This window comes from Passer domesticus, chromosome 7, assembly GCF_036417665.1.
Source record: "Passer domesticus isolate bPasDom1 chromosome 7, bPasDom1.hap1, whole genome shotgun sequence".
Lineage (NCBI taxonomy): Eukaryota > Metazoa > Chordata > Aves > Passeriformes > Passeridae > Passer > Passer domesticus.
The window spans coordinates 44,442,654-44,460,220 of NC_087480.1; the positions used below are offsets into that span (position 1 = coordinate 44,442,654).

Here is a 17,567-nt window from a genome sequence, read left to right on the forward strand (position 1 = left end):
TTTACATGTGATCTCAGAATGATTTCTAATTTTATACAGCAGTGAATTTATTCCACCTACAATACACGTTTCTGACACAGGGTTTTCTCAAAAACTGAAGATAAAATACATTATACATCTTCCTGATGAGCCAAACTCTCATCGGTCTGATTCTCTCCTTTGGCAAAGCAAAAAATATCCCCAGGTAGTCCTACTCTTTTCAGGCAGAAGAAAAAGACTGTTTTAAGTTAGTGGGATCTTGATCTGTTCTTTGATGACAAATTCCACCTATTTTGGAACAATTAACATAATATTTCAATGGGTATTGAATAAAACATATGGAAAATTTTGGAGCTGTAATTTACAACTAAAAATGATATTAAATAACTTCTGTACTAGCAACAATGTGACACAATACAGTCGACTGTTGTGGTAAATAAGAGAAGGTTTTGATTGTGCACTATTGTAGCTCCCCAAGCAGAGTGTTGAGTTCAGCTAGGAAATATTGAATAAAACCTCATATCCCCTCTGAGACTCCATATCACAGCTGGTATTTTTAATAGAGGTCTCTCTTAATATTTTCACCAGGGTACTTGGGGTTTGCTTTGGTGGGGTTTTGTATTTATTATTTTTTTTTTTTTTTAGTGCATGGTGTAATGCAGTCTAACCCCCCACTTTGCTGTAAATGTGCACGGAAATTAATTGAACAATAAATTAGGTGTCAGGTGCCTCAAGGCACTGATAGGTATTAATGCCCCTGACCAGCCTCACCTGAGGCATCCCACCCCCTCCAGGGACTCAGGATTTAGGCTCACCCCTTTGCAGCCCCTGGTTTCTCAGCAGTGCTGTGGGGCTGCTGGTCTCCAGCTCCTGGTGTGTGCACCCTGCTGCTGTGGACTCTGGCCTGTGTGTGTCCCCAGGCTTGGTGACAGAGCTGTCCTGTCAGGATGGACCTGGCTGGCAGTCTGCAGGGTGATCTGGTTTTGACCCTGACCTGCAGATTATCCCCTAAGCCTGGCCCCAGGCCTGTGTGGTTGCTGTGACCCTGCCTGATGTTGGGACTGGTGGTTGAAGCTGTCCTGCTCTCTCCACCAGCTGCTCTGTGACTGGTCCTGATCCTTTCCCACTGGGAGAAGACATGGTTAGCTGAGGTAAGTAAATGCTTTAATGGAGTTTACTTAACCTGGAGGGACCCACCCTGTCCCATGTCTCTATAACCTATTTCTTATTAGAAAGGCAAGTTTTCTTAGGAGAATAAAAAAGTAGCTAGATTTAATATCTTGGAGCAATTGTTCTGCAATAGCTTTTCAGCTCTAGTGTTCCAGACTTTTCCTCAGGGACATGGGGACAGGGGCTGCAGCTCCTGCAGGGATGCAGCTGGTGGAAGCTGAGCTGACACAGCTGCAGCGAGGTTGTGCTCTCCTCTGAGCTCCTGTGCAGCCAAAGGGTTTCTGTGCTTGCTCACCTGCCTCACCTTGTGTCAACCTATTCTGTGCAAACCCAAGCTATTGTTTGAGAATTTTGTAAATCAAAACATAAGCCTCCTGGCATCCATGTGTTTTGTGCAGGCCATGGTAAAAGATTTGGTGTGGTGGCAATTGGGAGCTGAGAAGAATCTGGAGAGTTTGTCTTAGCTTGCCTTTTTTGGGTCAGAGTGTTAGACTGGTTAGCTGATCCAAATTGCATGCATCCTTCCAAGAGGGGGACTACAGTTATTTGCAGCAGAATGAATCAAGTTAAAATTCTCTAAAATATCTCCTCAGTAAACATCCAGCTCTTAAGAAACCTGGGGCACTGTTTCATACATTCAGCAGAACAACTTATTTACACATGTAGGCCATTTAAAGAAATGGGATAAATAAAGCACCTTATGTTGCATTTCTCCACCATTTAGAAAAAAATATGGAAAAGAATGTCACTTTGCCTACATTTTTGTCCAACTCTATACAAGGCCTATCTGGCCTCCAGGAGGACAGAGGATAACTACCTACAGATTTCAATCCTTACACTCAGTTAAGCTACTACTGCTTGGGCAGACTTTCCAGTTTTCCTTAAAAAATATGAAATGTTCCCTATTTTTTTTTGCCAGATTCTGATAGGACAAGTTTGAAGTGGAAGCAAGAGTGTGCTTCTCTGGGATAAGTGCAGGGTTCTCCTCCAGGATATCTACCAGTGTATTTGGATGCATGTCTGTTTAAATGTAGTATTAGTGTGAAGGTAATGGAAGAATATGGGCTTCATCCCACAAAGTTGTAGACTGGAGCACCTGCCAAATCAGATCCTTTACATGTAGGGTTTGATTGGCATAATCTCTGAATGCTTTTTGTTTCCAACTGCTCTACATAGATTAGCCTAGAAGATGAAAAAAACCTGTGGGTCCCTCCAAGTACTTGGGATAATATATTCTCATTTTAAAACTATGGTTGAATATATTGAGTAAGGGAAAGAAAGGCATAAAATCAAGACTTCAGAGGCAAAGCAAAAAGTCACAATGTTTGTTTCATTATATATCTAGGATCTTACCACCTGAAAAGGTTTGAGAAGCAGACCTTCCAAATAAAAATAGGAGAATAATAAAACAATAATAGTAAAAAGCAGTGGTGGGGTTCTTCAAAAATCTACATTTTACAGAAGTGTAATCATGATTTAAAAATACAAAAACACTGTGACTCAAAGGAGGGAGAGCGTGGGTGTTTTGCTGGGGATGAGTCAAAAGAGAAGAAATTTCAATTCCAGAAAGCAAATGCAAAAGATGAGGCTCTGTAAGTAGCGCCTGCAAAAAGGCAGACCAAATTTATGCATTTGTTCTGCATCCAGGGTTCACCTCCATGCTATGCAGAAGTCATTGATTAACTGACATTAGATTGAAATGGGGCAATTAGACAGAGTAAAATGTCTACAGCATAAATTATACAAGAAAAGTGTCTGAAGAGAGCCTCCCCTTTGTCTTTAAGACTTGCCAGCTGTTCCTTTTCTGCCTTGTGATTTTTACCTTTCCAGATAAGCATATTCCTTTCTGTAAATCAATCTGACGGAACAGAGCTAACTGTATATCACAGGGTACAGCTGGATGTCCAGATACATTTTTAATAGGTCAGCCAGTCCAGTGGCAAGACAGCACTGATTCATGGTAGCAGATGAGGAGGAAAATGATGATGTGGAAGCACCTACAGCAGATACTGCTGCACACTTCCTTGGCCCTGATTACTTGAAACAGTTTGTCACATGCTTGAACTGAAGCATGTGCTTTGGTTGCCTTTGTAGTCAGTGAATCAGGTGCTCAGTCTTCTACAGTATTGAAAATTAATTACAGGAGATGGAAATCCTGCTGTTTTCCACTATAAATAATGGAAGTAAATCACTGATTCAGTGAGAAAAGAAAGCTGAGGCAGTTCTGTGGCTATGCTGGCTCAGTGCTCTTTGCTTGTAACAGTGCAAAAATGTGTTTAAATGCTTTTTTGCAACAGGAACAATGAAAACTGGGTGGGTTTTTTAGAAACTGATTGCTTTAAGACTCCTCTTGTGGTTATGGCTAACACAGTGTGATCCAAAACACCTTAGTAGTGAATTCAGCTTGTTTGTAAAGGAAACCTGCTCTTTGCCGTGGTCCTGGGGTTGTTGAGTCTCCATGCCACGAGCATGCTTTTGCTCTTGCTCTCATCCCACTGCCTGAAGAGATGTGGGCTGTTAATAGGCCTGCCTGAACAAACTCTTCTACAGAAGCACAGAGTATTTGAGATGTATCCAAGCTGCCATTTTCAGCTGCAGTTTTTACACCCTGTATCCGTTTACCAAGTCCAGACCTGACTGGATATGAATGGTCACATCCATGGCAGCAGAGCCACACTTGTATCTTTTCCATATCAGCACTGAACAGGGTCTAAGAGTGGGAGATGTGCACAGGCCCATCTTGTTGGGGATGTTTGATTTGTTCTCAGGGTTGTATTTTGCTTCCTAAGGGCTGCTCTGACAGGAGCAGGAAAGGCAGCCTGCCCTGATACCCAGGGACTGAGCTGGGCATCTTTACAGTGCAGTGTGCACTGAAGGCCTCTCAAGGACTACAGCAGGTCTGGCTTTTGTCCAGTATAAGGAAAGCAAGCCTTAGCATCCACCTGTTTGATCAGCACTGTACTACACAATGACATGGACTGGGCTGTTGGAAATAAACTGGCCATTAAGCATTTCCTGATCTTCCCTTTACTCATGATAACAGGACTAATGCATGAGCTTTTCCACTGTAGAATCATGTGCAATTTGTGGTGTGGCCATGCGAGGTGAAGTCTTGATCTTTTGTAAAGCCCAGGTTACTGTTTACAAAGTGGGGAAGGGAGAAATGGATGTTTAAAATTGCTGTTGGTCTGTGCCAGGTGATTCAGCAAGTAGTCAGTCCTGTGCTGAATGCAGGATTTGACAGTGAGTTGGCCTGAACTGGTGGTAGCTGCTGGACAACCTCTCCAGTTTTGCATTTATCTTTCAACATGTTATCCATGTAATTCAAGTGGTATTTTCATCCATTCCTTTTCATGCCCTTGTGTAGAAAGTCAGACTTGCTGGTTTTGTGTGGTTCTAGCATGGCACTGGTTCAGAGCCACACAAACCTGATGGTATCTCCCCACTTACCTGCAGCAGTCAGTACCTGATTCCAGTTTTATCAGGACTGCCTCAAGCATAGGAATTCCATGAAAATCAGATATTTATTCTATTTCTTCAAGTTCAATGTGCCCAGCCAAGCAAAAAGGAAACCAGGTAAACATTTGGCTAAGTGGCATTTACATTATTTTTATGCTGGGCTTTATCTGACATGTCAGACACACACTTAGTATTTTATAAACATGTCTCCCAGCCTTCAAAAATGCAGATTTATGGTTTTGAAAATATTTTACCTAAGCTGAGAGCATTTAGCTTTTCATAATTGGGTTGAAGGGTTGTACATATCTCACCCAGTCCAATCTGAAGAAAAAGTGCAGCATTTCCATTTTTCATATATGGACCATGAAAAGGTGAAGGTTGACTCTAATGACAATATATAAAACAAGAGAGAAATGTAAACCAAGCCAGTCTCGTGTGCTTGTTCAGTAATTTCTTGGTGGTGAGGATATTTATACAGCACTGAAGTTAAAATATCTGAATATCACAAAGCATGATGGTTTTGTACTGTGAACTTGAACATAACTCATTTGAAATGAACCTGTCAATCATCATTAATGGTCTGTGAAACCCTATCCCAAGCTGGTGCCAAGTCTTTCCCACAGAAACATTGTGATAAGCTCTGCAGTGTTCACAGTAAATCAGGGACTTGCACAATGAGTTACATGATAAGCTTTGCAGGATTGCACAGTAAATCACTGTGTTGAACAATTACACAGTAAGCCTCCTTAGTTTTTTCTTTATGGGAGCGTCTGTCAGCAATGGATAAAAGTCAATATTCATGTTTTTATGCCACTTCTACTACTTATCTCAAATACAATTTATGGACGCTTCTTAAAGTTGGTGGTAAGACCACTTTGTTAGCCTTGTATGGCTGCACATATGCGATATAGTTAATAAAGTACTGGGGGACAGGGCACGAGGAGCCTAGAGAAGTCTAAAGGCATCACTGAGGCTGACTTGGTGATGGCAAGGTACCCTTGGCTTTCTGTGGAGCTGTGCCAGTTTACACTAGCTGAGCTGTTTTTTGTCTTAGTTCTTCAAGAAGATCTGTACTAGGATTTCCAGTTTATGCAGGCATTCACATTTACTTTGCTCTACATTGGTTTTCATTGTCCCATTCAATTTTTTTCAGTCAGCACTGCTATAAGCAGCATCTTTCCTCCTAAACTCTGTTTTATTGATTCTTGTGGTTTACAAGACCATTTCTCTCCCTGCCAGCTCCTCTTATGTGATTTAATCTCTACACCTATTTGGTTGGTCCTATTCCAATTTATTTTTTACCCCGAATTTCAGCTCTTCAGCTGTCTCCACGACATCTCCTATTGATGTTCCCTTGTCCTTCAATGCTGCAGGCTGGAGCTTAGCTTCTTGCCTTTCCTCCCAGGCTAATGCCTGGAGCCCCTCCCCGCCTGTTTTCAGGGTTCAGACTTGTCTTGTTTGCTTTGCTTTCAGCTCCTCCTTCCTCCCCATGTCTGCTGCTTCCTAGAGACTTGCAGGGCCTAGTGCCAAGTGCTCCAAACATGCAGTTTGCATTCCTCTTCCTTGGCAGAGCCTCCTAAACTCCCACTACTGCACCCTTTGTGTGCCACTTCACAAATGCACACCTTCTAACCTTCCAATCTTGACAAGATGAAACAATAATAAATTAATTTCCTGGTGCCATTTCAGCATAGTTCCTTCAGGTGTACAAATTGTTGGTGTCAGATTGTAGGAGATGTCTGCCTTTCAAAGAGCAAGGAGTTGTGTTTGCATTAATGCTGCCTCAAAAGTCATCATGGACTGGAAAGGGCCATCATGTACACCAGAACTGCAGGAGCCAATTCCCCCTCTCAGCACAGCAGAAAAGCTCCAGTGGCATCAGGGGCTGTAGCTCAGGTTTGTGCTGGCTGCAGGGCTGGCCTTGAGTGGGGGCTGTGGAGTGCAAGCCAGGAGATAGTTACTGAGGCCCTTTTACCTCTTTTGGAAACCCACTGCAGACACAAAAACCACAGGAGAGGATCTCGCTGAAAAATAATAAGAAATCTTGACACAATGCTTTGTGGTTTTAGAATGACCCTTCACATTTACTTTATTGATGAATATATGCTAGAAAAATAAAATGTTTTGGTTCATGAGGTTAGAACTGCTGCTGTCTTCTAAAATCCTGGCATGAGGCATTACCTTGTATGTGTACATGAGATTTGCTAGTGGTAATCTGTCCTACATGGTGGTGAAGTCAGGAAGGAGCTCAAGTCTCTGCAGCCAAGGTTTGTTGCAGTCACTGAGAGTAAAGTTTGTGATTTCTTTTGTCTATTTGAAGTCACCTTATTGTTTTTTATAGATGTTCAGTTGAGGTGGTTGTGAGGTTAGGAAGAGAAATGAGAGGTGAGAAATATGGAACCCTTTCTAGTCTGTGTGCAAGGCAGAATATGTACAGCATACATTGCTAGTTTAAAAGCCCTCGGAGGATGTCACAGGGCTCGGATGTAGTAAGATATGTGCAATATCAACACTTGCTGCCCTTATGAGCAATGTCATAAAATGGGATGTGTACACTTGGTGCAGGAGGCTGTGCATCCTCAAAGAAGCATGTGTAGGTAGTTATTACAGCTTTTTCTCTGTGGTGTGCATCTGTTGTGGCAGTATTTTCACTAGCTCCAAGACAGGATTGAATCTGATTGCAGATTCAATCCTGTCTTGGAGCTAGTGAAAATACTGGCACGTGCTGTTGCATGAGCAGCCTCCAAATGTGGCACAGAACATGGGTGCTCCCCTTTTGCAGGGGTGCTGCTTGTGCTGGGGGGCAGGAGCCTGCAGTTCAGGTTTGTGACTGGGGTGTGTGTTTGTAAAACTTGATGGGGGAACCCAGAAAGGCTCTGGGAGAGCTGGAATGGGGTGAGGCTGTCACGACAACAATCAGAACTATATGTGGCCCTCATATGTGCAAGTGTAGTGTATGTATTGACACCAGCTTATTAAAGCAGATATTTAGGAGCCAAGAGATAAATTTACAAAAGGATTTCATACTTGGGAGCTGGGCCTTTGAAGCTGTTGTTCCTCTCTTTTATAAAAATCAGGAGACATGCTGAAATTGCAAACTGCCTTGTCATCCCTGGAATCACATCTTCAAATGAAGAGGAAATCTTTTCTTTTTCCTAGAAAAGATGCACTCACTGAGTCTTTTCAGATACCATTTCTATTTGTGACAGGAACTTTTTCAAGGAAATGAGCAGAAGGTAGAACAGCATGCTGCTTCTGATTGTACATTTCTTAATATGCTTTAGAAATATACACACTGGCAACACTTTTACAAGAAAATGCCTCATCTTTCATTAAAGAATGACTTATAAAAAAGCCTTGACTTTTGTATGGCTGTGTATTTCATTAGGTATATTTCATACTTCTCTAACAACTCCTAAATGGCAAATAGTCCCGAGTAAAGCAATTTGCTTTAAATGGTTCATTTAGGTGAATTTAGCAATTTTATTTTGTATATAAACTGAACAGCTTTTCTTAGCTCAGCTTTTCCACTTAGCAGAATACAGGTGTTTAGTTATTGACAGAGATCATGCAAAATCTCTGTAAGACAGCTTAACAAAAACAAAAATTCTTGGTTTTCAAATGTTATTTTTAATTACTCCAGAGACAGTACTTGGATATTACCATGAGCAGGTAGAGTTAGATTGTTTAACACTAATGGGGAACACATCTGATTTAATCAGATTTCCTGTAAGCTATAGGAACTGTGTGTGTCAAAAAGCAACTCAGTGAACACTAACTCCAAGATAGCACCAGAAGTCAAGTTCTGAGTGTTTTATATACATGTTTTTCCCAGAAGTCATCTTGTAACTTTGATCCTCCTAACATGCTACTTCTAGCACAAATTTCTTTGAAGCAAAACAAAAGCACAGAGTAAACAGAAAAGCCAAGCCCAAAAAGATTCACATCAGCAGGCTTTGCAGTGAAATCATAGTGTATTCTCAAGCAATGATTTTTCTTACTTCCTCCTTATTACCCTTACTTATCCTTCCTTTATCTGATGCTTGAATTAAATCAGTATACAAGTGCTTTTCTTCTCTGAATGTCCTTTAATTTGACAGACTCATGGCCTCAGTGCCTTCTTTGCCAAATATTGCCTTTTGTAGACACAAGTTAATTCCTATCATATTGTGAGACAGCCTTGTGCACAGTGAAAGCCCAGCTTGCAAACTGCCTCGTTTCTTTCCAGCCCCTGAGGAATTCTGAATGTGTCAGTAAGAGCAGATAAAACTATCAGCATGTTCCTTCTGCTTTCTTTCTCCAGTCGTATCCCAAAACATGGGGTGTTTGTTTTCTTACATTTTATTTTGCCCACTATTTGCCCCATCCACTTTCTTCCCATCTCCCCCATTTCCCACCTCCCCTGCAGGAATGCAATGGCCATGTATCTTCACTTGATCTTGCTGCAGTTGTTTCCGTGGCTGGAAGGAAGTGCACTGTCACTTGTGAGCCTTCACACCTGCCAGAGCTAAGGAGCTATGTTTGACCCTCATTCTGATGGATTATTCAGAACTTCACACTCCCAGGAGAGTTGTAGTGTCCCAAAGGAGCAGCTGAGTGCTACTACAAATTTTTCTAATAACAAAAGATTTAGTATGCTTTATGTAATAAAGATATTGTGGAATAGATCCTATTTCACATCTAAAATGCATTTTTTTTCATGGAATATAATTCAAGTTTCAATAGCAGAAATATAATAATGGTATTTTTATTGATAGATGCTTCAAAAGTTTATTTGGACCAATGGAAGTGATGCAGAAATAGCAGGTTTTTGCAAAGGTCCTTCTGCCTGGCCTGACCCGTGATCCTGTACTTTGTTTTTGGTGTATGTCTGCCCTCCTTGTTTTTGGTGCATGCCTTGTTCTCCTATTCACTCATGACAGTGACTACTCCTGAGTGATGGAGACTGAGCTGGGATCAGAACTGGGTTCTAAGGCTCATTGTTTTGGTGACATAACTCAAAATTATGACAAGTAGGAAAAGGAGATGGGTAGTTGTTCTAAAAACATTAGGTGATTAGTGATGTATGAACATGTTTGTGGTCTGATAAGGAAAGCACTCAGAAAACTAAGCACACATTTTCCAAAGCTTGTCTGGTGGGGAAGGGGGCAGTGAAGGCTGGTGGTGCACCCTTGGGACTTTCTCCGTGGCCATCTGGATGTGTAGCAGAGGGGCAGTGCTGCCAGTGGCACTCTGCTGATGTGGGGCAGGTGTCCCCAGAGAGAGGGCGGGCTGGTACTCACTGAATTGTTGGGGTTTTTTTTCTTTTACCTCTGTGGAGAGACTGTTATGTTTTGAGGAATTTTCAGATTAATGTCTAGACAACCTAGAGAGCCTTTCAAAAGATCCACAAACCCTCTGAGCCAGTGTGTTGTATTTATCTCTTAAGGAACCTTGTCATTAGGCTCAAATTAAAAATGAGCTGTCAGTTTCTATTAATAATTAATGCCGAAATGTTAGCACTTTGAAAGACTGTTTCAAGTGTAACACATTCCATTTAATGCTGAACAGTTTTATATTTACAGTAATTCCACCTTTCATCCCTTAATGTCAACCTCTAAATCTTTAATGCTTTAATCACACTTCTTATTTTGATATCCCAAGTGAGCTGTTCTAACCTGTCCGCTCCCTTTCGATAAGGTGCACATTTTATACTGGAAGGTTAGTCAGCAGCACTTGTTAATTATTAAGGAAAACAAAATGCTATTGCTGGAAAATTATGTTTGTTCCCAGCTGTATGTGTTACCTTTAATCTGTACTGACAAGAAGCAAGAGGAATCATAAAATAATCAGAGGAGCCAGGAGAGAGGATTGTTTGTGGAGAACATTACCCAGCAGAAATGTAGACAGCCTTGATTTGATTCCATAAATGAACCTAATTACTGGGTAATGTATTTTTCTATGGAAATAACAGATCTGTAAAATACTTGGTTAAAAGAAGGCTCTGTGAATGTGAAAGCAGATGACTTTTGCTTTTGAGCTGTGATTCCTATAGCATATTCCTGGACAGCACTAACTCACTGAGAGCTTTTGTTTGTGCATAGACAACACAAACATTGCCCATCCTGCAGCATATGTCTGTGAGCCAAGTTCTTTATTTGCAGCCTTCCAATTGTGAATAGGGAAAAATTCTGTAGAGAAACAGGCCACCTAAATGTGAAGTTTTATTTTTAGAGTCCTTGTCTCCTGTAAATATCCAAGACATAATAAAATAAATACTGGCAATTTTCTCAACTGCAAAGCAAAAAATGAATATTCTAGAAAACTAGAAAAAGCACTTGCATTACTTCCCAAGAAAGGAGACATTTTTGAACTTGTATCTATAAAATATATTGCTCCAATTTGTTTCCCTTGCTGTTTCAAAATAACTCCTTAAAGTGAGATGTAGCTATACAATGAAGGGTATTGGTGATGAAGTTTACATAATATTAATGGGTTATAGAACAATATTAAGCTAATCACGTACTGCTTAGTTACTGGGATCAGTGGAATGAGACTCCACCTTGCATCTGGCTGATCCGTGTGCCATGTATAACATATCTTGCTACCAATTTATGTTAGCAATTTGTTATTCAGGCACGTGTTTTCTGGGATAGATACTTAAGACTATTATCCATATCTTTTTCCACAAGCGCTATTGCATGGAGGAGTCAGAAAGGTGTTTCACTGTAACAGAAACCTCAGCTTGGCCCTTCCTTTGCAGAGATTGAAAACCAAGCCTGGTGCTGGGGAGGGACCTGCTCTGGCCTTTGGGAGCCCCTATGGATGGGCCCCATGAGGCTGTCCTTGTGTGAACCATGTTTTAATCATGTGTATCTGTCTCTGGGAAGACACGCAGCCTCTGAATGCTAATCATTTTTCTGTAATAATGTGTTATTTCTTTTATTCCCCTGCGTCATGTGCTCCTTTCCTTCACCTTGTTCATAGACATGTTTCTCATAGGTGTACTTGAAAAATCTCTCTGTTGGCTTTGGGTTGGTAGCTGAGTGTTCAAACACATGTGCAACTCACAGCAAGTCCTACCTCACTGCATGACAATTCATTTGAAGTCAGGGGACTGTTAAACTGAGACTCCAAAAAAATCTCTATCTTGTTTGGCTTAGTCATTCCCATGCAGGGAAGCAGAGTGCTGTGTCAGGCAGGTCGTATTTTGCACCCATTTCACCTAAGTGCTAGTGAAAGCATGATGTGCAAAGTGAAGTTTTGGTACTGTATTTTGATCAATTCTAGCAGCATTTCCACCACAGATGCACGCATTTCAGTGAAACCAAAATAGAGCGAAAGAAGGTAGGATATTCTCAGCCTGTGAACTTATGCTTGTATTATCAGCTCTCATCAATATTATCTGCTTCTTTTATCAGACTCTCATTGTCTGGGCTTTTTTTGATAATTATATGAAGAGTGGATGAAGTCCTATTAAGTTGTCTGTGACTAGAAAAAGAATTACTGCACTGATACTTTCAATCTCACTGACATGTAAAAAAGGCATTCAGAGTTTACTGAACCTCTCTGCCTCACACATCAAAAAATAAATAGAAAAATTCCTGCTGATACATTATCATGCAAGCATCCAATTCAGTCTTGTCGTGCTGTGGAGACATGCACAACATACAGGAAAGACTTAATATTTATAAGATACCCAACAGGACTAAACAAATGGACACGTGTAGAATGTGTACGTTATTCATTACAAACATGATTAGTGTTTCATATAATAGATGCGCTGTTAAAGCACAGTGGATTCTTCAAAGTTTACAAGTTTGTTATGAATTGATTTATTCATGAAATGCTTTGTTTCTATGACAACTTTATTGGTTTGCCTGTGGTCTAAATACATATAGGCATGGCAGGAATTCTACAGTACAAAACAAATTACATGCTCCCACCTGAATGGCTTGATGCCTTTAGGGAATGTACAGAAATAGTCCACAATGAGGGCTGAAATCACCATAGACTGTGCCTGTATGAGAGGGCTTACTTAATAAAGAAAAATGCTTAAAGGTCTTCCACAGGTTCCAACTCTACAGTGAAAGCAAAAGATGGAAACGAAGAAAGGAGTCTGGTAGGAAAACATAAAAGGGACCCAAAGCCCAATTGCAGAGATGCTAGTGTATTCAAGAAAAAGCCACAGATCAAAGACCAGCACTCTCCCACAAATAGAGCTTGCAAGAAGCTATTAATATTCATAACAGATCTAGACCTACAAAAGAAACTGGAGAGCTGTTTTTTAGTAAAAAAATTAGTGTGAAAGTATAGGACATTAGTTGATAAAAGGATAGGAAGGCTTGCTAGGGCAACACAAACTGACATCAGAGAAAAAAGTCAATAAGTGGATCAAATAACAGAAATGAAAATACAAGAGCAGTAATTAAGACAGGGACTTGTAAGTGAGGTCAGAGACCTAAAAAGAGTAACAGTTTTCAAAGCAAGCAAGACAAAGTTTATGTAGCAGTGCTTCTATGAGTGACCCTGTGACACAGGGGTCTCTCCAAGACAGTGCTGTAAACTATGGTAGAACAATGATGTTTTGGCTCCTTCTGTCCCGTGTGATGCAAAACCTTTTGGGAAATGATAAGCAAGAGCAGTGGAAACTAAGTTTTCAAAGCAGGAGCAGAGAGAGTGCACTTCCATGCAAAAGCAAGTTTTCCAGTGATGTTTTTTAATCTAAACAAAGCTGCATAGTATTCTGGATCATTTTTAGAAAATTGGTATGAGAATTTCAAAGGAAAGTAGGGGCACTGATAATCCTCTGCCTAGCCTGAAAGCCAGTGTGAAAATGCCTTAAATTAGAGCAAACCAGTACAAATGCAAATTCTGTATTGGTAAACCACAGACTGCACCTCTAGCTCTTCTGCCTCCCTTGGGAACCTGTGCTGTGGTTTAGGTGTTCCATGCTCACTTGGCTCAGACCAGGTTTTTGCCTTGTAGTTTGGCTGTTGGGCTGTCATTCATCCAAGTATTTCACTGATTTTGTCTCTTATCGTAGAATGTTCAGAGGACAGGCAGATTTTGCAGCACTATGGATTTAAGGATGCATTGCCTCCCTTGCACTGCAGCGAAGCCAGACTGTGAAGCCAGTGGGGTTTGGTACCCAAGACTTGGCTCAGGGAATGTCTTAGTCAAATGTTGTTTTGCATTTGTGAACCAGGTCATCCTCTTTGAAAGGTGACCAGGCTGATGGAGACAGGCACTGCATGACAGGCAGAGTCCTGAGGCCAGAAAGCAGAGAAGAGGAAATGCAAGGAGTGAGATGGGACGCTGCACGTGGCTTTGTGCTGGGCTCACAGCATTCACAGCTCACCCACTCAGTAAGTGCCTCAGACATTTGACTAATTTGACATGGAAGCACTAATAAAATAAAAAGCTTCTCCAATTAGTGCATGCTCTCTATTATTTCTGACTTGTGTTCTGACCCAGTCCCTTCCCTACTCCTAATTGCCCATGCTGCACTAAGTGATATTGCCTTCCACACATTCTTATGAGCTGCGGTCTCCTGCAAGAGGACAGATTTGTGAGTAGCAGCCTCCATGACTGACTTGAAATTACACTGTTGTTTCAGCTGGTCAAACTGAGTATTTAAAAACTATGGGATAGCTACAGAGATAGACTTTAGAGGGAGGGAGGAATCCCCTCCTAGAACAGTGGGCCTAATTCTCAGCTGGTCATCCTTGCGTATCTATCATGCTTGCTTCAAAACCCTTCATAGCAGCAATGGATTTTGTTTGGGGTTTTGTTTTGGTTTCCTTCAGGCTGGGTATAAGCCTTGGCAGAGAAAGGAGTGTTGACATCAGCCAAATAGTTCATTATTCCACCATGCCTTTGGGACTGAGAAAATGCTGAAGTAAAACTACTGTGCATGCTGAAACAAAATGCAGGGTTTTTTTCTGTTTCTTTAGTTCTCTATTTCCAGATACCAAGTCTTCTGTCTCTGGAAGGACATTGAACCTTTCAAGGTTCAATCTGGATATGAAGCATGTAGTGAAGATCTCTTTTCTTTCTCAAGGAAAAGAATAACCACAAAATCTTTTCCCATTAGTATTCCTTTCTTACTGGTTTAACCCCTATATGGTGCAAATAATGCATTTTCAATTTAGCTTTTAGTTTAAGGAAGTACATAGGCTGAGTAGTGGAACAGGTTATCCCTCAATAAGGCACAGAGCCAAAAGTAATTCTAAATCTCCCTTAATGAACTGGTAGAGGTTCTGCTTTGCACTCCTGAAATATCTGCTGGCTTTTCAGCACCGTTCCTATGGGACCCAGCAAAGAAAGGCTTCTGGTGGAACACAGCAGGGCACCAGATGCACAAAGAGGTTTGATGGCCAGAACAACCCCAGAACTCAAGGCAGCTGGTCAGAAGCCAGTGGTGCAGGCACTGCAGAGATGGGCAGCCTGCATGTGCAGACAGCTCAGCTGTTTTGTTACAGTTCTTTGTGCATCCCCTTCTCATTTTGAGAAATTGGGCAATATTTGGAACATGCATCACAGGGATGCTGCATCTCCAGCATCCAAGACTGTGGTACACAGGTGGCACCATCAAATAATGCTGCTTGTAACATATCAGCACAGCTTCTGCTACGTAGTGCAGGGGTTTCAGTAAAGAGTGGCTTTTGACAAACCTGTGTGGCACTGAGTTCAAAAACTATTTTTAAAGTCTTATAAATGCTTTTATGGGCTCTTTTAAATGTTGTCTGAGCTATGTAGGAAAATGTCATCGTTTATCCCATAACTAACAGCAATATTTAGTTTAATGATGGCTATAAAACAAGTGCAACAAAGAGAAAACTGTTCTGAACTTTCTTGACACTGTATTCAGCAAATACTTGCTCTTTACCTGACATGCCATCATTTACTCCCTCAGCCCTCAGAGAACAGCATGATAGCTGAACTATCGACACAGTAGAAGAAATCATAGACAAGGAAAGTAAACTGTGATATTTTGAAATTAATGATGTAGTTCACTTGATGCACTGCATGCCTAATAATGAAAAATCTAGAGGGAAGAGCTTGCTTAATGAAATTTTGAAAATCTCTGCATTTCAGTCACAGACTGTGGGATGCCATTTGTGTGTATATAAGGATATGCCTTATATGATCTGATGTGGTAAGTTTGTGCAGACAGTACTTTACACACACATCAAATGCTTAACTTAATAGAAATGTCCCTTTTCACTGCCTCTCTGGGTTTGGGCTCGTGTATGTTTGTGTGTGCATATGCATGCATTCAGAGGGGCTGGGAACAGGTACCCTTTTTCATTAAGTAAGTGACATTTTCATGCTGGTACAGCATCTATCTATCTATCTTCTTTCTGGCAAAGCTGTGTGCCTTTCAGTCAGCATCTGACTAAAGATCAATGAGAGAAAGCTTTTTGAAGGTGCTTTCAGGTCCTGCGGCAAGGGAGATGATCAGAAAGCTGCCATAAGCTTCGGACCCACTTGACAAATGAGGAACTATTTTGGTGCTCTGTAAACTGCTGTCACATCAGTTAGAAACACTAATTAGAACTACTTTGCTGTTGAAAGTGTCCAGTGCATTAAATACCACTTCTGCTTATTGCAATTAGCTTATCCATTGACTTACACTTTATACCACAAGACTATCAAAGATGGAAATGCATAAGGGATTGTTTAATAATTTATGAGGGAAATTAGAACTGAATGGCAAATAGCTTTTGCCTGCTACCCTTTGACCTTTCATTCCTTGCAGAGCATGAAACTCACATGTGAAATGTGCTCATCCTTGGTTTTTTCTAGCTGGAGAAGAGTCAACAAACCAGAATGCACAAATAAGCAAATATCAGATTGTGTTTTCTTGGTGATGTGGAGGTTAAATGATGTGGGTAGCTTCTGAAAAGCAATAGGGCATCGTGGTACCACGCAGTCTGTAAAGAGAGAATTGTATACACTTTCTGTACTGTTCTTCAAACTGGTTCTTGTTATTGATAAAGCAGGGAGATTTTGTTCAATAATTTGTACCATGCAAAATTGTGATGATTTTAAATGCCATTTTTGTCTTTTACAGAGCAAATTTTCAAATGAAACATCTAGTAAAGAAGTGAAGTTGTAAGGACTGAGTCCTCATATTTTTGTTGTGAAGTTAAATTTTGAGTCCATATTTAAGCATGCCTTAGGAATAAGAACAAGGAAGTAAAATTTTCTCATACTGTAAAAGCCAGAAGCAGTCCAGCCATTAGGAATGCCATGCCTCTACATGGTACACAGAAGTTTTTTAGCAGAGAGGGAAAAAGAAAATATCATTCCAAATAGCTGACTTGCAATCTAGCTCCCAACACAAAATCACAAGGCTTCATTCCTCATTCTGCTTTTTTTACCTTGGTCTGAGCACTTATTCTTTCTGCTTGGATTCCCACTGATGATATTAGTTCTTAGTTTGGCTGCCAGGGTGTTAAAGACCAGGATTTGTAATTTTTTTATTTTAAATATAAGATGGCAATCTTACCACCACTCATACTTTTCAAGAGCTGGAATTATTTTCTCCTGAAGTGCTTTTTTTGGTTTTTGTTCTCAAATTTTGTTGTTCTCTGGGACCAGTCCAAAGAGTATCCATGTTCTCTTCCTTAAAAATTAGTAAGGTGTAACTGTAATGCACATTTTTTTCTGGAGTTCTCTTTTAAAGATGCAGACAGAAAAGAAAGCAGTAATAGACAGTTCCATCTAAAAGCTCCTAACAGGAGTCACCTTCAATTATCTGATTCCAAATATATGAAATTCTCCCTGTCTTCAAATTTCTTCGCGATGGATGCAGAATATCTTCCTGAAACCCTGTATTTCATCAGACTGCTCCATACAGAAATATTTCTGAAAAAAGTAATTACTATTTCATTTTCAAAAACCTTAAATGATAAAAGATAAAATACTGTTAACAAAGGAATGGGCTTACATGCACATACCAAAATGCAAGT

The 17,567-nt window shown here is 40.6% G+C and overlaps 1 long non-coding RNA gene across 20 annotated transcripts in view; it reads left to right on the top strand.

Annotated features, from left to right (window-relative positions):
* Positions 1–767: 767 nt before the first annotated feature.
* The window catches only part of LOC135305038 (uncharacterized), a 65,311-nt gene continuing 48,511 nt past the window's right edge, over positions 768–17,567 (top strand). For 19 of the 20 annotated variants that reach the window (XR_010366306.1, XR_010366313.1, XR_010366316.1 and 16 more), the window contains exon 1: positions 768–1,130. This is a non-coding gene — a long non-coding RNA (uncharacterized LOC135305038). The remainder of the gene's footprint in view (positions 1,131–17,567) is intronic. The other variant, XR_010366321.1, reaches the window with a different exon arrangement.